The 24,284-nt window shown below is 39.1% G+C and overlaps 1 protein-coding gene and 1 long non-coding RNA gene across 3 annotated transcripts in view; one reads left to right on the top strand and one right to left on the bottom strand.

The window, feature by feature from the left end:
- The window catches only part of LOC131592187 (muscarinic acetylcholine receptor M2), an 82,301-nt gene that overhangs the window by 44,012 nt on the left and 14,005 nt on the right, over positions 1 to 24,284 (top strand). The window contains exon 1 of one of the 2 annotated variants that reach the window (XM_058863526.1): positions 15,007 to 15,130. The exons of the other annotated variant lie outside the window; for it this stretch is intronic. The gene's annotated coding sequence lies outside the window, so the exon portion shown is untranslated. Of the gene's footprint in view, positions 1 to 15,006; positions 15,131 to 24,284 lie in introns of those variants that run through there. 2 annotated transcript variants of the gene reach the window in all.
- Positions 1,405 to 24,284, bottom strand: part of LOC131592189 (uncharacterized) — a 56,308-nt gene continuing 33,428 nt past the window's right edge. The window contains exons 3-4 of the long non-coding RNA XR_009280533.1: positions 2,246 to 2,313; positions 1,405 to 1,423 (exon numbers count right to left, since the gene is read on the bottom strand). This is a non-coding gene — a long non-coding RNA (uncharacterized LOC131592189). The remainder of the gene's footprint in view (positions 1,424 to 2,245; positions 2,314 to 24,284) is intronic.

Here is a 24,284-nt window from a genome sequence, read left to right as displayed (position 1 = left end):
TTTTCCTCCAAAGCTTTGCTTTGTCTGGTTATTTGTTTTTCAAATATATATTAAAACAGAAGTGTATTTTTTGCCCTTGTAAACAAGAAAATTACATTAATTTAAAAAAAAAATCTTATGTATGTCTAGAACATTAAAATAAACTCTCCAATGATGACTTAAAATTACTTCAAAATACTTTTTGAATGTACACAATAATTCTGTAACAGAAATATCCAAGGTCTTTGTCTCTTCTTGCATTCTTCTGTTCTTCATGAGCAATGAATATTTCAAAAGCAGCCATTTATTGTAAGATAACGTTTCTTATAGTATGAATATCAATTATGTGGAAAAGTGACTAATACAATTATTTTTTCTGAAGACAAGATAACCAGAAAAATACACCTTAACTCTTGCTGACACTTAATAAATGCTTAAGCCTTCATAAAGCAGAACCAAATTTGACAATTGCTGTAAACAGTGAAATTAACATGTATGCCTCTGTGAAATTGGCTGCATGACTCTTCTGTTTCCCAAACACTGTCAAGAATCCAGCTAATAAATTTTGTCTTCTTGACCAGATAGAGTCTCTGGCATTGTACTGAATTTTATTATTCAAGAAACTTTTGCAAGTATTGATTGTATTTTCCCCGACAAGCATGAAACCAGCCATAAAGAGTGATGCCAAATTGTCTTAAGAAATCAAACAGTCTGGAAGAGCAGCTCAATCTTTTGCATCTTTAATAAGCAGTGTAATCATGCAGAAATGCTTTTGACTTATAAAACACCTCTTAGTTATGTTCTACAAATTTTCTTACATGTAAAGACATGCCCCAGGGTGCTTTAAAATGCAAACTCCATGTGGGAGATGGTGTGTTCTCCTTATGCTCTGTTATCTTCGTGGTTTCATTAATACCATGTGTCAATGTAAAATAATAGATTTTTGTATTGAATATATGATACAGAGGGTTTTATTTTTCATTCTTCTCCTCGGATTACACTCCGTGCTTTCTCTGTTCTGAAGAGCAGATAGATGTCTGTGCAGGGAGTGTTTGCTATGGACAAGCCATGCAGATGATTAACCTTGGCACTGTCCCATGTCTCTCAGTGTAAAATTTTCACTGAGCAGATTCGAAGTAAATCATCCAGCCCACTTCACTTAATAATGCCTCTTTAACATGCTCTGCAATTATATCATTTGTGCTGTTGAGCTTGGCCATTTTCCTTCTCAGCTATTCATTTCCCCCCAAGGAATGGCCAAGGGGGCAGTTTAGCAGGCATTTCCAGTGACATAAGTGGTTAAACGAGGCAATGAGTTATCTTGCTGACCACAGGATTTCTCTCTCTCATGGCAACCACTGCAGTCAGGTGTCATATTTGTTTCAGGAAGAATTCTTCTTCCATCATAGACCACCTGGGAAGATTGATAAAGCTGGTCCCTTCCCTGCAAATACAAAACAGAATTTTGTACAGACAAATTTGGACAGAGAGTTTCAGGTGTTATGGCCCTCTCTGTGGTTCCTCTGGTGTATCCACCCAGCCTCCAGAGAGCCCAGCAGCAACAGTCCAGAGTGCCCAACAGCTGGCAGAAGGCACCAGAGGGATGTCTCAGCTTATCCAGGAGTATCAGCCATCCATGGCTGCCCCACTGGGCTTTGGTTTTAAAATTTCCAAATCCCTGACAGCAGATGGCAGAGAATTCCACGAGTCCAAACCTCAATTTTTGCAAGATTCCTACACATTTTGATGAGTGCATTCTCTCCCCGTTCCTGCAGCAGGAGCTGTCAGCATGAGGTGGAACACAAAACTACTCTTACTTCACTCCATTCCAGTTCAGACTCCTGACACTCTAGGTCACTGGCAGACTCATGGTATTTTATCCTTGTGCTTAGCTGGTATTTCTTTTCTGTGGGAAAGAGGCTTTCCTTCCCATCCTCCTCTCCTTTACTGTTTTAGACGGTATGGTCATTTAAAAAGTGAGTTTCTTATATAGCAAGGGTGCTCAAGCAGCTGTGACACTCTCAAACTACTAACACCTGACTTTGGGTTACTTAACTGCTGATTAATTTTTGCAATGATCAGATTCAAAATATTTTGAAATTTACTGTTAGGTAAAGACTACATGCAATTCATAGCAAGACAAACTACCTTCTTGGACCAGGAATGCTGACAGGGATGCTGTTACCAACATTTTCCATGCAAACTGCAGTGAGGGGTTCTGGTGGGATGGTTCTCATACCAGATCACATTTGAAAAGGAGTAATACCTTGTGATTCACCATGCTTCTTTTCTGTGACTCCACAGAGTCACATAATAGCTCCATAATGTCAGCAGCTAGAATCATAGAAGGAAAATAGTTAGTATACATAGCAGGGTTCCTGAATCAAAGGCATCCTGGTCCATTAATAGTTTTTTGGCAGTTTAACTCCTGTAGAAACATTTGAAGTGTTTTAGTTCAGTTTTAGCACAGAATAAAAGTCAGTAAAAAGAATATCATAGCTGTCCCCAGACAGAATGTTTTCCTTCTGAGAAGTGAGATATATCATGCCAGATAAAGATCCTGTGTACAAAAAATGGATGCAGGTGAACTGAAATTCAGGAAGTTTTATCCTCTTTAGGTGGGTTCCCATCCTTTAAGCACGTGATTAAGTGCAGGATCAAGTACAAGCAGTGAGATAGTCAAAATATAACTTGGTTCTAGGGAGGCATTTCAGATAGCTGTAAAGAATGCCTTTATCAGTGCACAAAGTAACAGATATTGATAACAGAGCCAATGACTGGAAGTAGAAGGTAAAAAAGAAGTGAAGAGGAAATTTAAAAGAGTTTAAGGATAAGCAGATACAAACAAACCAAAAGATCATGGAGTGGAGATCAAAATTTATTTTCCTGTGGTCTAAATCAAAGGGAAGCTGCATTGAAGAATATTAGGGCACAAACACAGCAGTGGCTAAGAAATCTCTAAATGTGTCATGGGATTACTCTTGAAACATATTATTACCTAGAGAGGTTGACAGGGTATTCCTTTAAACAGAAATAAAGATAGAAGAAATTAAATATGTAGGGAGGGCAATTTCACAAACAGGAAAGCTACGAACATGCTCAAACCTGGGTTCCAAGCTGTACTTTGTTGTGAACTTCCTAGGCTTTCCTTTGGAAAATTTATGCACAAAATTTCCTTATTTTTATTTTAATTTACACCACTTGTGAAAAAGATTGGTGTCCTCACTGTTTATACTGAAAGGGAGTTTCTCAATACAAATTATCTGTAAGGGAAGCCTGCATCTGTCACCTTTCTTCTCCTCTTCAAGGAGGAAGCAGAAACAACAAATCTCTTTTATACCAGCCTGCCAGCCATGGAAAGTCCTCTGAGGGGACACCAAGCTATTCTAAGACACCACTTGTCTGTGGCTGACCATGTAAATTAAAATGCTGCAGCCATCAGTAAGGTTCTGATGTCTTCCCTTACTCTGCTGCAGAGATTTCTTGGTGAGAAAGAAAATGTAGCGCTCTATGATTTTATCCCTTAATTACCTGCCTATAATAAGTTAAGTTTTAATTCAGACTAATATTTGCTTTCTTCCAGCCTATCTATCTAGTTTATAAAGTCATTGAGAGGGAAGAGCTTCCTTCTTCAACTATTCAAGGGCAAGATGCTCAGGGACTGACATAATTGAATTAAAGCCACAATGCAGTTATACTGCTTTATCTGAGCTGGTGACTTTCCCCTGAAAATTTTAAAGGAACACACTCCAGGACTGCTGGGTCCCTGATCCCAAAGCAAGAAAGGTGTCTGTTCTGTCCTGAAACAGATTTAAAAAGTGCTGCCATCAGTTCAGACAGAGTGTTGAAAACTCTACACCCTTCTGGGGCTTTGATGCGTTTAATATTGTGTTCTACAGGCACCCTGTGCTCCTCACCTCATTGGTTCCCATTAGGTTCTGAAGTGTTAATAACACTAAATCATGCACTTATCAGGCAGGGTGGGTTTCTGGGTCTTTCCTCCCCCCGTGTCACATTTGGAGCAGGTGTGCTGTCGACATGCATTGGAGTCTCAGATTAATCTCTCTATTACAATCACTGTTTGGCCATGAACTCTGGTACCTGAAAGTAATTGAAACTTGAAGAAAGTCGTGGTTGTGAATACAGGAGAACACTAATGAACTGCAACACTTTCTCAATAGCACGAGCTCGACTTGCAATTATGAAAAGATTGGGTTCACATGGGATTTTTTTTCCTTTTGTTATTTATCCAAACTTGAAAATACCAAGACAGCAAAATAAAGACTGTTCTAATCAAATTAGTCAAAACCAGAAGAAATAGGAGCTCTTAGAAATAACAAATAAAGAGGTGATCAATAGTTTAAAGAATGAGGCCAGCTACGTCTCAAATTCTGGTAAACAAATGGAAATCTATCCAGAAAATTAATTTCTACTCCATTATATTTCAGTGTGACAAAATAAGTGATTTTCATGAGATTTTTCAGTAGGGTTTGTTTACCAAGTTTCAGAAAAATTCAGTTTATCTTCAGTGAGAATTCTGAGGTCTTGGATGCTCATCTAAATTCAATTAAGCACTTGGAGGGTCACTTACTGAAAATGCAACCAAAAAACTTTAAAAAAAAAAAATGATTAAAGGTGTATAAAGGTCCCCTGTTCTATGTTACCCCACTTGAGTGGGAAGGTAGACAAGTTGACCTCCATAGGTCCCTTCCAATCTCAACCATTCTGTGATTCTGTGATTAATTGTTTAAATTTGTTACTGTAATCTCAGTTTGGTCTTTTAAAAAGGTGCAATATTTACTCTTTTTTTTTTTTTTTTACTTCAAGTATCAGCAATGAAAACCAAAGAGACTGTCATTCAGTTGTCTGGCACCTTTTCTGGTGATGCATTACTATGTGCCATGATTTTGAAGGTTAAGCTGGTGTGTGCTTACTGTGCGCTCATAGAGTTTGAGCACAGCTCTATTCACCAGTAGAGCTGGAAAAATGTCCAAGTCATGGCAGCAGTGAACGGCTGAGGAACAGAATTCGTGTTATCCCTTGGTACAGCTCCAAATATGCCATGTCTGATGGCATATTTGCATGTCATTTGCATGACTCTTCAGCTGCATTTTCTGCTGCAGATCTCAAAAGCCAGAGCTCAGCAGATAAAATATATCTCAGATGGGTCAAAGCAGGTGTGAAAGTGACTCAGGGAATGTTATTTATAAATGCAATATAAAGCCCTTCTCTATTCTGATACAGGCAAATGGATGACAGAATTTGGATATTAGATGATCTTCTGCAATACCAGTTAAAATGGTGTGTCCTACTCCACCCTCATCCCTGCCCCAAGTGAGAGGATGGGGAGGTGTCTGAATTCCCTCGTATGGCTGTAACAGTTGCAGTTGTGCAACTTTTCACTCCTAGACAGCTGACAACATCACCTAATTAAAACAAAGACAAAAAATCAGATTTCAGCAGTCAAAATATTAGCAGCAAGTGTATAAGAAGCCATCCTTCGATGTGCTTGCAGAGTAACGCTGACTTTCATAGGATAATTTAGATGACACCTACCTGAACTCTGCTGTTAAACATTTTCTGGAGTTTTGTCTGTGGATTTTCTGATAACTGACAGTTTTTAGTGCTCCCACTGCACTCTTGTTTTAAGAGTTCCTTGAAACTGTCATTTATGAACCAAATGCCTCTCATCCTAAGCCAGAAGGAAAGTGGGGGAAAAGGCTTATAGGCCTAGCTCAAACAAGTGGATGCACAGGAGAATCACAAATATTTGTGCTTTGTGATGAGACTGTCGTAAATTTACCTGATCAAGTATCCAGACTGGAAGAGTATCTGAACACCTGAGTTCTGAGTAAAATGCACAGAGATGACTGGCACCACGAGTGCCACGAGAGCCCTGCTGGCACTGGCAGGTACCCAGAGCCCAGAGCAGAGCAGCACTCAGAGCTGGGGCCTCGCAATCACTGTAGTCACAGGCTGTAGAAAATGGGAGACATTTATTTCCAGTATGGTCTCTGAAAAAAGACAGTTCAATTGTTGAAATGTGCTGCTTTGAAGAAAAGGATCTGAACTGGTCTCTGTATCAGCACGCTGAGGGAGGAAACACTTCTTCAGGGACTCCAGACTTTCCTCTTCTCTCAATATCCCCCACCATGTGCACACCTGAAAACTCCAGAGCTCAACAGCAGAGGATTTCAAACTGCTTTATCTGAGTAACCATTGAAGAGAAACTGCAGTAATAGAGAATAGAATTGCTGCCAGGAAAATGAAAACATTTCAAAAGAGAAGCCCTAGGAGCAGAAAAACAGCTTTGGTGGGAACTTTGTTGCAAAGGCCAACCCTCCCTTGCGTGACTTTAGCAATTCAATTAGAAGCTTTTCCAGGTTTAGTAGCTGATTGTTAAGCACACACCTCCAACCTACAGTGCCTGCTGTTGACACACAATATCTGTTCTGTATATTCAGGATTTCTCAGTGGCTCAGAGAACAAGTGAGCCCAAAGCTCTCACAACTGCTGAAGAGCACTCGAGGTTTTAAAAGTGAAGCAATGACAAGCCCTGGAGAGACACAGGGGATGCCCATATCTAGCCCCAGTATAGGAGAAGAGAAGGAAAACAAGCCTGCATGGGAATTAGAATCAAAGGGACTTGCCCTCGAAGGAGAATCTGTTTCCTCAGGGCATATTATTGGGTTTCTGGGGTAAGGCTTCAGAGCTGCTTTTTTAGTCTTTGAAACGTGCTGTGCTGAACAGGAGGAAGGCAAGAGAGAAGGAGATGATGAGGGATTGTGGGTCTGGGACTGTGGTTGTCTAATCCAACAGATGGCCAATTTACAATGTTTTCTTCAAGTAAATTTCCACAGAGGAGAATTTAGCTTGAGTTTGACCATAATAAAAAGAGATTTGTGAATTCAATTCTGATTTTGAGGGAAGAGGGACATTACTGGTCTCCTAAGTATCTATAGATTTTAATTAATTCTGATAAAACTTACATTCCTCAAGTGGCAAATCATCCAGACATATTTTTGCTTTTCACATAGAGACAGGAAGAAGTGAGGTACCAGGACTTGAACTGTGAAAGTGTGAGTTTTTTGCTGGTAACCTATGGCAGACCTCTTCATTTCTATTTCTCGTTGCTTTCATTTAAAATGTAACAGTTAAATATCTCAGGAAATCAAACTGCAACCTTATATTTCACCCAGTTTTCACTGAAAAGTCTAATTTGCTTGAAAAATGCTCCATATTTTCCCAAACAAAATATGAGAGACAATGAGTAGGAATCAAGCATTCAATATGTTTTGAAATACAAAGTCATGGTGCTTGAGTAGAGCTTAGCAGAGAAGTGTTTACACTACAGTTGTTGAAATTCCTCTAATCCATTATGGGTTACCATTGCCTTCACCAGCTCCCTTAGCTTGACTGCAAAATATCTCAATTTAAACCCATCTACCCCAGGCAGTTTTAGAAGAGGTTTCAAAATTGATATTTAGGAAAGTCCATCGTATACAAGTGATTTTCTACACTGAATATTGCAATATTCCGCAGTGTTGTTAGTATGAGCAACTAAAACCAAACCACAGAAGTGCACTTGTACTGACTTTTTCCAATTACACAGCCAATGAAGGGGGGTAGAAGCAAGGCAGATGAACACTTCTAATATGAAGTTGAGTAACCCAAGAGGATTTAAAGGTGAATGGAAGGTCAATGTTAATTTAAAATATAAAATGTCTTCTTGATGTTATTTCTCTGTGCAGTTTAGTGACTCCTGAAAGTGCAATAGCTCCAGCCTGAGTCTGGAGTAAATGAAAAACAAAATACTAATTGTAGCTTACTCTTTGGCCACATTCTTCAATCACTGCTGATGTAGGTTCCCTGATCCTTGTATTTAATCACTAAAAACACGAAATCCATTTCCCCTGTCTCAGATGCCTCTGTTGGAGTGCAACACCGTGGTACCCATATTCCTGTACTTTACCTGCTGCCAGTGTCACTGTTATCAGCACAAACTTGTCACTTCCAGTAGAGAGTTGCCTGACAGAGTGAAGCAATTCAGGGATTCGTGGAGGCCAAATTTAGGGAGGAAAAAAATTGAGGTGGAGGTAGAAAAAGTTTAATTAAAATATTCAATTTGTGTCATATGCAAAAGGTCAGTGTGATTCAATGAGAATCTGTATATGCATGGGTATGTAGCCTCTGCTGGCATCAGACATCAACTTGTAGGGGATAAACCTATTGTTTGCTGGCAGATAAAATACGTATGACCATGTCTTCCAAAACCCTGGTTCCCATTTCATGTCGTCACAAAAATCCAAAAGAAGCATTTATGTCTGACACTGCTGACTTTTCTTCCTAATGACTCCTGTGAGCCCAGCCTGCAGCGAGGATGAGAACACCACGGGCTCCCTGCCTGGGGTGGCAGAGATGAGGTGGAGCCCTCGGGAAATCTGAAAGGTGGCATGCATTTTGCCACAGAGCTCTCTCATCCAAATAACCCAAGCTAATTCAAATAAAACAAGGTAACTTGAACATTAAGTTACATCAAATTTCTCTTTCGGTGACAGCTGTAAAAAAAAAAAAAAAAAAAAAAAATATTCCAGTTGCACAGATGTTTACTTGAAATCAAAACCAGGATTTTCCTTCTATTGGGTTTAGGTTCCCTTTCCATACTGAAACAAACATTTCTCCTCTATTTCCTCCCATATTGTGTTAACAACTACAGCAAATAAAGAGAGCACATAATTTATCAAAAATGTTTTCATGGAAATGAAAACTAGAAACCATTAAAAAAATGTGTTAACCATCATGTCAAAAATAATCCAAGGCCCAAAATAATCGAGTGAAAGCAAGTGAATTTCTGAGTTCATGCTGAAACATGTGGTGTCTTTTTAAAATGGACATCTTTTCAAAATGCCCTTTCTCTGGCACGTTCATGGATATCCATTTTTATGGATGCACTTGCATGAATGCTCTCTATGTCTTCATTCAACCAAGAGAGTGTCCTCTCAAAGATACTTCTTCCTTTTGTTGTTTTTTGCTGGAAAATAGACACTAGGAGAGAAGCTATCTAAAATCTTTTGAATGAATCTTTTTCTTAAAAATCTAGAATATAAAAAATTAAAAAAATACACCACCACGAAGCAAAACAGGATGTTTTCACTGTAATATTAGTTATATAATATTTCAAATAGAACATTTCATAAAAAAATGTTTCAATCAAAAAAAAAATCCCAACACTAATATATCCAATTGTCAGAAGTATTGTACAAATTTTTGAATGCCAAATACATCAGCCTTTTGAGATTAATGATCTTCTCTTTGGTCAAGAGAGAAAACATTTTGCAGTCCAATATTTCCACACTAAGATTGTTTTCCACTTTCTTTTATGTGCAAATAGTTGAGATGTCAAAATTTCATCAGTGTGGGCTGAAAACAAATTAGTGATATTTCCTACAGGGAGACAATTCAATTTTCCACATTTCTCTGGCCGAGAAGCTATTCAGACCAATGCAAGTTTTTATAGCATGAGGGCTTTGAAGTACCTGAATATCCACAAGTCCTATTAAGACTTGGTTTATGTTCTTTAAGACTCTTCACCTCCATCCTTCAGCTCTCCTCAGAGTGCACACTTTTAAGGAAAAAGCTTTCCCAATGAGATAGTAAGGCAACTGAAATAATAACTGTCAAACTTCAGTATAAGGTCAAGCAGATAAATGGACTACTCTCTGCAATAGTTGCTCTTAATTAGCTGCAATTATTACCACCCTAATGAAGTCAATGGGCTAAAGGGAAATATAGAGTTGGCAAAATTAGATGATGGAAGTGGTTAGGTTAGCCAAGATAGAATATGTAAGGCTCTAATGCACTCCTAAATAATTACATCACGTACAAAGTTGATAAATGCAATGGGCAGTCTCAGGTGCATCCATCTACAAACATCAGCTTTGAAATCAAAGCAACCTTCTTAGGGAAAGAAATAAAAAACAACAATTAAGGGCCTCTTCTTAATGAGAAACATAAAACTGAAGAGGAAAAAAGTGAATAAAATGAAGAGTTAAGTGTCTCATCCACAGTGGTTTCAGCCCTCTTGTCTTTTGTTTCAATTATCTTCTCTTTAAGAAATAAAAAACCAGAAATGTGAAGGTCTAAAGACACTGAGGGAACATCTTCCCTCCTCCCACTGAGGGAGACATCTTACTTCATTCAGCGTAAGAAGGAATTGAAGATGCTAGGGAATTTTTTTGGCAAAGAAAATAATATCAATCATGACAAAGTCATAAAAATTAAATTAATTGCATTGAGAAAGCTAAATAGAGCTAAATAGAGATGTCTGCCTACCTTGAGTTGAATAGCACAGGATGCATTAATAGTCAGCAAATGTACAGCAGGGGAAATGGCTTCATGCAACATTTAATTGAATTGTTGTTTCTCACTGCAGGGAAATTTTACTGACACTAAAAACTTGGCAAGATTAAAAAAGCAGTTGGTGTTTGTATGAGTTACATGTTGGATACATGCCTGTGTTTTGGAGTTTCTGTTGAACAAGGTGCTTGGCTGGAAACCTCAGGCTTGATCCCATTTCCTTGATAGTAGATGTAGAGCTTTAGGATGGGAAGAATTTCAATTCCCTGTCCTGCTATGACCTCACCACCGTGACTGTCTAAAGCACTTTGTTGTTGCCTTTAAATGGTAGCAGAATAGAGAAAATTCTAGAAATCTTACTTGGAAATCCTTTCTTTAGTTCTTTCTCTAAGACATTCAAGTGGCAAGTGAGGTGACAGAAAAGTTTTTCACCATTTTCTGCACTCACCAAAGGCCAAGTGAATACTTTATGTCTTATCTTTAGTCCTCCAATACAATCTATCTCAGCACTATGGGGACTCTGATGTCTATGATGCTAGGATAACTCTGACAAGAAAGAAAATAGAATTGTTTATGTGGGTTTACCCCATTTTGTTATCTTGAATTCTCTCGTGTATTTCCTACTGTGTCATATTATTAGAAGATAAGCCACCAGTAACATAACAGCAGTCGCATATAAAAGCAATACTACATTTGCACAGGAGACAAAATAATTTCAACAACCTTTATCAAGTACTACTGTATACAACATGAAAATAATAATACCCACATAAGCAGAAGCTGAGCAATAACTATATTGTCAACAATCCTGTTTTGTCTTGCAAGCCTTCACAGGGGCTCTATCCCAAAACTAATCCCCTCTAGCTTAGTAAGCTTGGATCCAGCTCCAGAAAAAAAAAATAATTATGACATAACTTTTTTATTTGATCAGAAATCCAGTTTACCATGTTCTTCATCAGCCCCAGATGCCATTTGTTCATGCTTCTAGATACTTATACTTTATACATATAGTTTGGGAAGCTAGAGAGAAATTCCTGGAGAGCACATGTTATGCTGGAGAACATCTACCAAAGGGAAGATTTTCTGCAGTGAGTTAGCCCTGCTGATTTGTGTCCAGTGGTACTCTGTAGCATTGTCCCATATTAAACTTGCATAAAGCAAAGAGTTAATGAAACATGAGATTTGTCCTATCCTATTCTGTTTTCTAGGAAGATTTTTTTTTTCCAAGCCTTGCCTCAAGCAAGAAATTGCTCTCCTAAGTTCTGTAGCATTCTGCTATTATTTGTTCTTATCTTGTCTCACTTTCTTCTTGTCTTCTGGACATAGCACCTGAACCCAAGTGCAATTAATAGCAAATAAATTTAGACTTGGGAAAATTCTCCAAATGAAAATGGTGAAAGAAGAGCACACTTATCTCCTGTTATATACTTCTGACAAAGTATAATTAAAATATTTTCATGCTGGCTTGCCTGCTCTGTCTGCCTTTCATGAATGATGAAGTCTATCAAGCTATTATTTGTCTACACATTGTGTGAGAAAGGATTAAACCAGTGAAGTGTTCAATATCAGTAAATGATCTGGAACTCCATAAAAAACATCAATTATTATGCAGCTAAAGACATTTCAGAGATCTCTCAGGAAGCTGGCGTTTTGTCTTCATTCCTCTGGTGATGGAGTGTAGGGATGACTGTCTCCAGAGACAGAACATGTACAACTAAAATGAACATGTTCCTTTTGCACAGTCCTGCAAGCTACAGAACTGTGCAGAAAGGAGGGGATTTTCTCAGTTATTTATTAGGATGTACTGGAAGCAAAATGGAGCCTGAGTCAGTGCAGAAAAAGATGCCTTTCATACATCTCAGAAAAGATGGGCTTCTCTGCCTAAGCCACTCCATTTTGGGCTGACACAATGCAATGGTACCACGTTCTGAGGTCACAAACCTTTGAGGATTTTTGGTGAAGCAATTAAAAAAACTAATAAATTTGAATGTATTGGTGTCTGGCTGAATAGTAGGCAGCCTGGAAACCTGTTGACTACGAAACAGATCCCTGCTCCAAGCAACATTGTCACGTTCTGGTTATTTTTTGAGTGGTAGGTAATGTTAATGTAGAATCAAAGAGGATCTGAAATATTGAGCAGGCACCATTCCCAAGGTCTTTCCCATAAGCAAAAAAAAAAAAAAAAATTAACTAAAGCAAATAATATATTTGCAGTGTAGAGACCGCATATAAACCTCGATGAAATGATGATATACAAAAAGTGTGACCTTAAGTTACACAACAAAATGACAGAGGACATCTAAAAATTAATTCTAACTCATTAAATGCATTGCTCACTTAATGAATGATTCATGATTCGTATTGCTCAAGTTGCCAAACATTACCTCAAATTATAGATTGGGCACATCCTGTCAGCAGTATTAATAATTGCAATTATGTCAGTGTAAGTACCTTCAGATACAAAAGCCAATACATTATCTTCTCCAAGCCTTCCGCCTCATCCTCACAGCAGGACTAAACTAAGGTCCCTGGAGCACACGAGAGCACAGAGAGGGAGCACTTTTTTTTTCAAAAAACCACCATATTTGGGAGATCTAAAGGTCTAACAAAGGCTGAAAGATGTGCATGGTCAGGGTTGATCTCAGCACACTTTGTGATAGCCAAATAGTGTTGGACCATGAGAACACAGGACTTGCCCAGTGAGTTTCTAATCCTCCCTCTGTGTCTATTATTGCTTCAAATCTTATCAGCTATTAAGGAAGCTCCTAAGCAAACAACAGGATGAATAGCTGTAAGTCGAAAAAAAGGAAAAAACAAAAGTCTCTGTAAGTTGTAGTGCTTAGAAATTGTCCTGGGAATCCAGCCACAGGTGAGCAAGAACCAGAACGCCATCTCCCTGTGCAGATAGTCTTGCAGACCTGTATTATGAACATTTTACATGTACTTTTTGTGAGGCCACACGTTCAGTCCTGTTTAGATGATGGTGAGACCACAAACCACTCAGTGCAGTGTGCTCTGCAGCCATATGTGCAGCAGTGAAAACCCAGCCCCTGTGCCAGTCACATCTGTGGACTTTCAAATTTCTCTAAAGCTCCTAGCTGAGAGGAATGGGGCAAAATAAGCATTGAGTTCAATCTCAGTCTGACACAGTGCATTTCATGTGATCACTGCATCCTCTCCTTTTTCTCTTCAAGCTAGACACTGTCAGTCTCTGATGTCTCAGCAGGTCAGCTAAATTAACCTTAGTAGAGACAGAGGAGATAAAAGACCTTTCTATCTGAAATGTTCAGAGGGAAGAATCCTAACCCAGGGTAGTCATTATACAGCTTGGAACCAGCTGCTTAGAGGACTTTGTGGTAAATATCAGAATGAAGCTTATAAATTTATTGTTTATTTATTTAATTACCTACTTCTTGGAAAAGATGAAGCATTTAAAGTAACTTTTGAGGTAATAAATGCCATAATTGAACCAGGATATGAAAAGACATAATGTAAATTGGTTTTGGTTCTTTTTTAGCAGGGAATTTTTTATGACTCAACAGAAAAACAAGAAGCAGGAAATCTATTTCTATAGTGAAGCACAAAAAAGCCTCTCCCTGCTGTAGTGACAGGATTAGAAGATGTAAATATTGTAGAGTTGTCAAAGCATCTGCTTTAGGATTTCAGATTAACTACACGGTTTGAATGGAGTTTCTAAAATGTGTTAACCAGAAGGGTTTATTGAACTTTCTAGAGCTGGATATGATTTACTTTCTTTAAGTGCAAAAAAAACCAAGGCAATCTTTCTTCATGTTGAAAAATTGCAGAGGTCAAAGTCACTTTGCTGCTTATTGAAGTAGATACTGAACTGCCATCATTGCATTCACTGACCTTTTGTCTCAGTTTGACTCAGGGTGAGAAACTGAGCAGCCGCTTTCATATAAATTACCACTATAATCTACAACAGCATGCTTGATTTTTTCTCTTTTCTTTGTTCCCCCCTCACCTCACGAAGCAGCTTTTTCCTTCCCCAGTGAGTGTTACACCAGAGGAGCACCAGCAAATTTACACTGCTTGGTTTACACTGCTTGGTTTACTCATAGGTAAACTCCATTTCCCTGTACCTCCCCTCAATTCTACACACTGCTTAGATCCATATCTCTTATTCTACACCCCAAATCCCTCTGATATTGCCCTGGCATCTCAAATAAACGATGCCTAGCTGTCTGAAATATGCCAAGGAAGGCATTTGTGGGCTGTCCAGTTGCAATCATCTATTCCATAGCAACGATACAAAAAATCAGGCAAAAAAATTATGGGGGAACCCTTGTATTTTTATGATACAGTTTATTTGCCATGAGCAGGCCACAGCTGGATCTCTCCAGCCCCAAGAGAACATGAGTGTAGGCAGGTTTGACTTGTAACCCGGCACAAGACGAATGGGCAGCATTAGGGGAATGACAGAGCAGCAGAACACAATAAAAAGCAGCTCATGAGGGAGGCTGGCTGGTCAGCTTTATTACCATGCTGTTTACTCCACTCTTTGCAAGGTATTTATAATATACCTATTTGACTGTTGTTTTCTCCAGGTCAGGTTGCACAATAATTTGTGGAGGAGAGATGAGACAAAGATGAGATTATTGAAAGACTCCCTAAGAATAAAGTGGATAACAGAGAATAAATGGCTCAGCTGAGATACTTGGGTTAGGACCCTAAGAGGGAGCAGAGTGGAAGATTTTGGGTGCCTGATTCAGAGGTCTGAAAAGCCAAATGTCTGTGACAAACCTCCCAATCCTCATTCACTGAAGAGCTAAAGGTGAGTTTGCTAATTTAGGTACCACTGTTAAACATCAGCTGCTGTAGGTATGAAAACTCTCTCCCTCACTCTCTATTTGTTCTGTAGTAATTAATCAGTAAATCTGTAACCAGAAGCCAGGTATTGAACTGCATGCTGACACATGACATGGCTCTTGATACCTGCATGGCTTCTATTCCTTTCCAGTGGTGTTAATAGTAACTGAAATATTCTTTGCAGAAAGCTACTCAGGTTTCTATTGAATATGATAAAATATACCAGGAAATCAAACAATAATAATCAAAAATTTTACTCCTCTGGACACCCATACTTTGACTTCCTTCACAGGATTCAAAATAGTTCACAATTTCTTGCAAGACATGTGAAAACTGTGACTTTCTTTAAAGCTGTGAGCTTCTCCATTTAAAGTATACTTTAAAGAGGTATTTCAACAATCCATATTGTGAAGGGATGAAATCTTATAAGTGCCATAAAGAAGATTTTTTTCTGAATTCAGACAACCTTTAGAAAGTTTGCAGGAGCGTTTTCAGAAACAACAGCCAAACGTAGGGGACTTGCTCTGAATCCAAAGAAGGGTAGCCCTCTGACAAGACCTTTCTTCAACACCTTCTAAGCATCACAGCCATTCAGGTCTCAGAACTGGCACTTTTATTTCCTGAATGTCTACAACACTGGAGATAAAAGATTAGCAGGAAAAGAAAATACCAAGCAGAATGTTTTTCAGAAGTTTGTTCCACAAGGAAAGACACTTTTCTCCAAGCAGAAAAAAATTAGCATGAAAAAAAAAAAAAAAGCCACTTTGAAAGCAGCCCTGCAGAGTCGTCAAAACTTAAATAACTTATCTTTGTTAATCTCCTGGGAGCACGGCAAATGACAGAACAGAGAGACAGAGACAGTCCACAGCTTAGTGGATACAAATGATGGAAAACACTGTGCTATGCATCAAACAATCTTTAGGGAAGAAAATGTGTTTGGAATGTTTTCGGCACTTTCATTTCAAATGGCATCAGAGAACCAGTTAGGGAAAGGAATGAATTAATGAGTCAGAATGTATAGGTATTCCAGGGAGTTTTTCTGATACTGGATTCACTGACAGAACTTTTAAAGCAAAAGAGAGGTGGTTATGATGACACAATCTATCTGCTATCCATGAAGCAATAATATATAAAATTGGCATTATATCTTTCCAGAGTAGTTTAATATGAAAAGAATTGATAAGAGTTGGAGGTGATGGGCTACTTGTTTTGTTCTTGCTATTTTTGGTGAAACTACTGAAAACCTTTCAGGCCCTTTCCAGGTTTTATCATTACAGCTGGAGCTGCAAAATACTAATAACTTCCTTATTTATGGTTTCACTGAATATAGGAATGGAATAAGGATTCACTTACCTTCAGCACAAAAAGATGAAAGAGAGGGGGAATTATAAGCATGAGTCACTTATTATTTAGTAGTCTCATTTGGGCCAGCTCTACCAGGCTTCCACCAACTTCATGCTATCATTTCAAGGCTTTGATCCAGGTTTTAGCTCAGCTCCACTGCATTTAAATGAATCCTCTTATCTTCCCTTTTTCCTTTCTTAGACCCTGATTTCTCCCTTCTCTTTGAGCATTGTTGTAGCTCTCCCTTAGCAAAAGCTCTGTGTGTTTACATGGAAATGCCTGATGTCAGTGATGTGCCCCAAAATCCACCACTGCCCACAGAGCCTGTGCTAAAATCCCTCAGTGCATGCCTGTTTCATTGCCTGTAAACAGATAAGAAAATGAAAATGTGAACAAACCTTGTTCCATGCCTCGAGCTGTGGCAAGCCATGAAGCCACAGACCAGCTCAGGTGTCTTGGCCTTCCTATTGTTCCCAGCATCACTCTGAGGTGAGGGAGACATCACCCATGACCTGTAGATCTTTGAGCTCCCAGTTGCAAGATAAACCTGGAGCAGGAAAAAGAGAAAAAAAATGTACAGGCAGGAGACTGAAATGGATAAATAGACTGCCATAAGCATTAGCATTTCTGGGTTCTAGACGTGCCTTTGAGGTTAGGGATGAAGTGCTGTGCCCACATTTTTCAGGGACAGACACTGATTCCAGAAAAGTTCAATCTAAGTTATTGATTTTATGCCAAAACCCTTTTCCTTTCAAAAGCTCTGTGTCATCATGTGCAATATCAATCATCACTTCTAGTGTAACAGTTCTGCCACAACACATCCTTCTACTTTTTTTTTTTTTCATACTCAAGTATTTTGCAAAGTCTATTTCTTACATTATAATGACAGTCAAAAAACTGAGAACGCTGATCTGGCTGGGTTGTAATTAGAGCCAGACTAATTACAGAGGTAACTCTTCATGGAGCATCAGTGAACTGATTATTCTTTAAATGGACTCAATCTTTATTCCCTCATCCTCTTCAGCAATGGATGAACAGAACCTCCAAGTTAACAGCAGAAATGGTAACCCAAAGAGTCTGGCTACCTCCCTGCAAGCCTTTGTGTTTGAACTGGTTGTGGTTGGCACTTTTGATACTTCTGTGCTGAGAATTTACACTGGAAAATTAATCTCAGCTGCATCATCATTGCAGACTCCATTCATGTCAGGGCTATTATGCTCAGAGAGGAAGCAGCTGCTCCTTCAAGACCTGCATGCTTGGGATCAGAGATGGACAGCTGTCACTGCCACCAGTAAAAGCAATTTGGAGGGGAGGGAAAAGACAGAAAAGATGTAATCTTGTAATTCATTCATGAATTACATTCATGTAATTCATTTTCATACATGAAAATCATGTAATGGAGACGGAAAGGCTTTCTGCTGTGTGATCCTGTTCACTGCTATTGCACAGTTCTGCCAGGGCCTGCTAAAACAGGCATTTCTCCTGCTTATGCACAAGAGAGCAAAGTAACTCTTGTTTGGCAGACAGTGCAGAGCTTGGGATCTTCTCATGTGATTCATTACAACAGCTGTGTGAACTTGTGGTAGGGCAAGAGTAGAAAAAAGTGTTAAACATGGAGCTTGTGCTTAAAGGCATGTTGCTTTGGAATGAGCTGAAGTATGCACCTGAGGAGCTGCTCTTGTGGTGAAATTTTGCCAGCATACAGCTTTGCTCACATGAAACCTTTCTCCAGGAAGATGCTGTAATCAGGGCAGAACTGTAAGAGTTAAGCTGTTCTCTATGGGCCCTTCTATCCATCCTCAGGGTCTCTTTCAGGCTGGCTGCAAAGGCTACCTAGTGATCAACAACAGGTCAGAGCTGTGGAAATCAGCTGGGGAATCAAAGGGGCTCTCTCAGATTCCCTGTTCCTGGGAAGCAGCAGATTGCAAGCTGCAGACAGGTGACTCCTCTTGGACAAACTTTGGGGCAGCTGATTCTGGTGCAGATCAGATGCTGACTTACGCTGGATAAGAAGCCAAGGACCTGCATGATGCTGGTTCCTCCTTGTCTCCAATGTGCTTTTCTCACAGACTGCTTTCTGCACAATCACGTGGGCTGCTTTTGCCATCTCTGACTCCATATTAAACAGATATATTTGTGTTCCTGCTTTCCTGATCCAGAGCACCTGCAAACTCATGGCATATGCTAGAATCACAGAAATATAGAATCATTCATGTGGATACAGCCCCAGGAAGTCTCCACTCCAATTTAATACTCAAAGTAGGGTCAGTGTTTAGCTGAGGTTGCTCAGGATTTTATCTGTTGCAGCTTGATAAACTTCCAAGGATGGAGTCTGTACACAAATCTGTGTCCACTGCTTTGCTGGCCTCATAATGATTTTTTTCTCTTCAATGTCATCAAAACCTTTTGTCTTCTTTCTTTCATCCTCCCACTACACACCACTATAAAAAGACTGGCTCTGTTTTCTCACTAGATTCCCTGTAGGTGTTGGCAGGCTGCTCCCACAGCCATCTCTTTCTCAGGCTAAGCCTCTCTCTGCCCTCAGCCTTCCCTCAAAGATCCTGTGCTTCACTCTGTCTGACAGTGCATCCTTTGTCATTGACCTTGGACATGTGCTCTGCTCTCAAAATACATTTCAAGATGCATCAGTCACTGGAGAAAAGCATTTTTTTAAAAAATTAGAAATCTGTATATTTGAGATACTTCTGATCTGCTGGACACAGTCGTCCCTGGACATAGCCCAGAGGCTGGTGGGAAATAAGGAGATATCCAAAGCAATTGTCTGGTGGATGAGAGCCACTGCCACCACAGTGGTAAAACTTAGGAGAACCAGGGCAGAAAACAATGTCAGTAGAAGGAGGAAACACAGTGTTAACCCCAGTGGTGATTTGTATCCCCAGGCTTGCAAGCAGAGCCCACCTGCCACAGGGAATAGTGCATCACTTCAGCCACCCCGTGTGGCTTGAGTGACTGGACTGAAAGAACCAATCTTCCACCCAACAGTTCTCTAAGAAATTTCCTGTAGTCTCCATTGATTTTCTTTTGAGAGGGAGACATACATGTAGCTTTGCTTTTTGTTTTCCTTTTACATAGAGAGAGCTTTAATTAGTGGTCTTTGAGTTAAACTATTAGATGTGGCCACCTGTGGTATCTTGAGGTTATTCACATTTGTAAGTGTTTTAAAATGTTGGGTCTAAACCACCCAGAGATTTTACAGCAGGGGGAAAACACACAGTTGACTGGAACCTTTTCTATTACCTTACACCACAGGAGTGGCATACAGGAGCTAAAAACAAGTCTGAGTCTTGTAATAATGTTTCTGCTACAGGAAACATTTCTTTTAGGATGTGGGAGGGCAAATGGGGAAGCTCAACTTGTTTTGCTGTTATGTATTTGCTTCTTTGTCTTACTCACTTGAGGGACAAGGCCTGAGTAAAAATGATGATGACTTATGTCTACTTTATTTTCTTCAGACAAACACTTGCCCATGGCAGTCATAATTTCCTTCCTCTCCTCCTCTTTGTACTATAATGACCTTGTCTTTGTCAGGGCTTCCTCCAACTCATCCCATCCCCTGACATCCCAGTAGCTCTTCTCCCTGCAGCTTTGCCCAGAGTTTTCATTTCCAATTTATAAAGGAAACCTGTTATCCGCATCTGCTCCATAGAAAAGGTGAATGAAAAAGATGGTGTTTTATTCCTCAGTTGTTCTGCTGATTATCACAATCTTCATAGGACAGTTACTATGCTCTTTTTATGATGATTCTGCTAGTCTCTGCCATTTACAAAGTCCTTTTCTCGGTTAAGGTTCTGTGTTACTTTATGAACTTATAATAGTCATATACATGGAGATCCATTTGGACATAAACAGGATGGGTGAACTGCAGCAGGTTCTTAAAAGTGCTTAAAAGTAGCGGAGCACTGCCCAGTAAATACACCTGGAAAACCAGCCTGCAAAGCAGAGTGTGTCTACAGCTCCAGAATATCAGAAGCTCATTAGGTTCCAAACCTGAACCCAACGTTATACTTGACAGATTCTATTTTATTTTTCAATGTATATATGCCAATAACCTGCCAACAGTCACAGCCCCAGGTAGTGCTGCATGACCGTGTGCTAAGGAGAGAAAAGAGAAATATTGTCCTTCACAAAGAGGAAACGCTTGGTTGGGCACTCTTAATGTTACAAGCAGCTACTGAACACAGAGCTTTCTGCTAAGTGATGAATAGCAGGGGTGATCCCAGGACAGTTTACAGCAGGGAAGAGCAGAATATGATTCTGGACCTAATAAAACAATGAACTAGGACTAGTCCCCAGACACCAATCCTGCTTTTCTCCCATTTCATAGGAAAGTCATGAGCCTACCAAAAGCAACAGAAATTTTGCCATTGGCATACACAGGGTTTTTGACCTATTGATCTCTTTTCAGAGCAATTTACCATGAGATTTCAGGCTTTGAAATTGGAGTGTGGATGAGTAATGTGGCTTGTACAGTGGAGCCCTGCTCTCAGCACTCTCTGAAGTCAGGCTTCCAGGGCCAATGCTGATGTGTGGAATTTCACAACTCAATCCATCAACATTCTCTAATATCCTCCCAGTGATTGCTGCTTTCACGAGCAGCCTGATATTTAATTAATTCTAAACCCGCACAAAAGTAGCGTGTTTGCAGAGCAGATGAAGTGATTCTAGCACAAGCAAATATTATCTGTGTGTTTTTGTCACGAATAGATAGCTCTGTTAGCTACAGAGGGAGCTCAGATTAATTCTGTGAATCTCAAACCCAAACAATATAGAGGAGAGACATAAACACACTGTACATTTAATGGGTATGCACTTTCTGACAGAAACACTGGTTATTGTTGATTAGCACATATAATTTTGATCATATTGGATTTATTTTTCTTTGTCTAATCTTCACAGTTCTGTCCAAACCCCTTGTGTACACAATGACATGACAAACAGATAGAGAGGAAAAAATGTAATGCAGATCAACCATTTTGAGAAATATATTAGTAAAGAATGAAAAAGATAAGAAATAACAAAACCACAATAGAGGTAAAGTATGTATTCTATACATACACACAAGGAGAAAGAGAGATTATGCTTTGAAGGCATTATGAGCTTTTGATTTTCTATCTGTTGCAGAATCAACCCATTTTAAGGAAGCACAAAAAATCATAACTTGACTTGTGATTAGCTCTAACAAACTTCTGTGTTTGCAAGAGTCACTCTTGGCCATATAACACCTTCTCAAATTAAAATAGGAGGACAAAAAGAAAAAAAATATTATTTAAGGTGAAGCACTAAACTTCTTGCCATTCACCATCATTAATAGTACTACCTTTGTCAGTTTGCTTATAGGTCTCAAAACAACTCCAGGAATTTTCTTTTCGGACAGAGAAAAATCTCAGTGTCTCTTGTCACTCCTTGCATAGAGCCTTGCAAAACCAAAACTTCAGGCTCACTTATCCAAATTCACTACAGAAGCTTTATTTTTATCCTGACCCTAACAAACAAAGGTAGAATGAACCACTTCCTGATCACAGACGAACAACGCACATCACAAGTTTTGAAAAGAGAAGCTCGGAAATGGATGATTTTTTTTCCTCTTTCTACTACATTATTTTTATTCTCAGCCAGATACCAGAACAAGCTGCATCACCATTTACTTGCTCTCAAGCATTACCTTGTTCCCCAATATTGAAAGAAGAGGAAGTATCACAAGTCATGTGCTGCATGGTCATGACAAATTCGCTAGAATTCCTGAAACACAAATTTCTGTTTGTGTTTGAAGTCCATGTGTATTTACATGGGAGTTGAAGTCATATTGACTCTGCTTAGCACAAGACAAATTGCATCAGATTCTCACTGCCTGATGTAGAGCAACAATCTCCCTTCACCTGTGAAGATTACAAGGCAGCAAGAAGAGATTCCTCCAGACAAAGTGTAAGAGTTCAGCTCTCTTAATCTCTCTGCCATACTTGTGTTTGGAAATAGCTATGAACGTGTTCTTATGTTCAATTATAAACAGACTGTGCAGAGGTTTGGGTATGAATTTAGTAAATCACAAGATCCAGCAGGAGTAGATAGAAAAGACATTTTAATTCTTACCAGATATAATTACATTTGTGAATGCCATCTTTTGGATGCTTGATCCTCTCTGCAAAAGTGATGCAATGCAAATGTGCTATCATTGAAATGCTTTTGGTGGGGTTAGGGAGAAAGCACATTATCCCTTAAACTACAAGGTCTGAAATCTACAAACCTTACACAGTCAGGAAGAGAATAAATGCCTATGTCAGTGGCATGGTGGGTTGGATAACACTTGTTTAGGATGACCAGAATTATTATGAGTGGGTACAAAAGATCTCTGTAAAGAAAAATTACATTTTTAAATGCTCATTTGCAAACTAGAAAATGTACAGAAGCAGATAATTAAATTTAAAGGCCATTTTCCAACCATAACATTAGAAAGATTAAGAGGTTAAATATTAACCTGACTGTAAATCCATCCACTATGTCTTTCTACAAATAAAAATGTCTGCATTTTAATTATTTGATGTTGTTCAGTGCCCTGAACCTTCAATGGGATTGCATTGCATATCACAACTGATCAAGAATAGGTCACCAAACAGATCCAAACTAATTAAAATTTTAAAAAAAAATCTAATCCTACTTTAATATAGTTTTATACATACTAAGAAAAAACCAAAAACAAAACCCAAATCAAAAAATCACTTTAGGAATTTCATTAGAGACATTCAGGACTTTATTTATGTGGAGGACATTGATTTTATAGATAACATGTTTAAAGCCTTAAAAAGTATTGAATTTAGAACAGAACCTCATTCCCACTAAGAAACGAGAAAATGTCATGTTAGTGATTTGCCTACAGCCTGAAAGGGCAGCACCAGCCCTCAGAGATTTTCCTGTTTACTCTGTAACTGGGTCTGCAGCAGCGAGCAGTAGTGCTTTAGCATGTGCTGCTGCTGAAAAGCCTAAAATGAAAAACTGAGGGTCACTATCTTAGACATCAGTCCAGCTTCACCCAAGGGGCCTGCTTAGAGAATGGAAAGTCATTTGCCTGCTCTTTGACAAGCCCACTCTAAGATGAAAGCATCTGGATTGGGATCACACAGCTGTTTTCTTCCTCACTGCCAGGTTTTTTCCTTGGTTTTTTGTAAAATAAGAAGGGAAAAATAACCCACTGAGAAGCAGTTATACCAAAACATCTTAAGCCTGTTATATCATGAACAGAAAAAAAAGGACAAGCAGACAATCTTTTTCTCTTTTTTTTTTTCTTTTTCCCTTTTTTTCCCTGCAAACATTTCTTTTCAGCTGTCCCTTTGAAGTCACAGGCTTATAGCGTGAGTGACTGAGAGCAAGGAGCTGTGAAATGCGCCTTTGAGCCACAGATTTCTCAAAGAGTACCACAAGGCGTGCACGACCGGGGAACACGACATCTGCAAATCAGCGTGGTGTTTCTGAGGCTTTGTTCAGCCTCAGACTCCAAGAGCTGCAGAGAGCCACAAATTTCAGCAGGGGAAAATCACCTCCCATCTTCATTCCACCTTCCCACCTGGGTTATCTCACCTCCACTCTGGGCAGTGACTGTGCTGGTGTTTATGGGGAAATAATTGAGCATACTCGTACATTCTGTCTATAATACAACTGTTTATTATATATACATAAATTAGGTAATGTTACAATCTTCCATTCCCCTTAGGCTTGCTGCCGATCTGTTACTACTGGACACTTTCTCATTGTTCAAATGCTGT

The sequence above is a fragment of the Poecile atricapillus genome, chromosome W, assembly GCF_030490865.1.
Source record: "Poecile atricapillus isolate bPoeAtr1 chromosome W, bPoeAtr1.hap1, whole genome shotgun sequence".
NCBI lineage: Eukaryota > Metazoa > Chordata > Aves > Passeriformes > Paridae > Poecile > Poecile atricapillus.
This window is presented reverse-complemented; position numbering and strand designations above follow the sequence as displayed.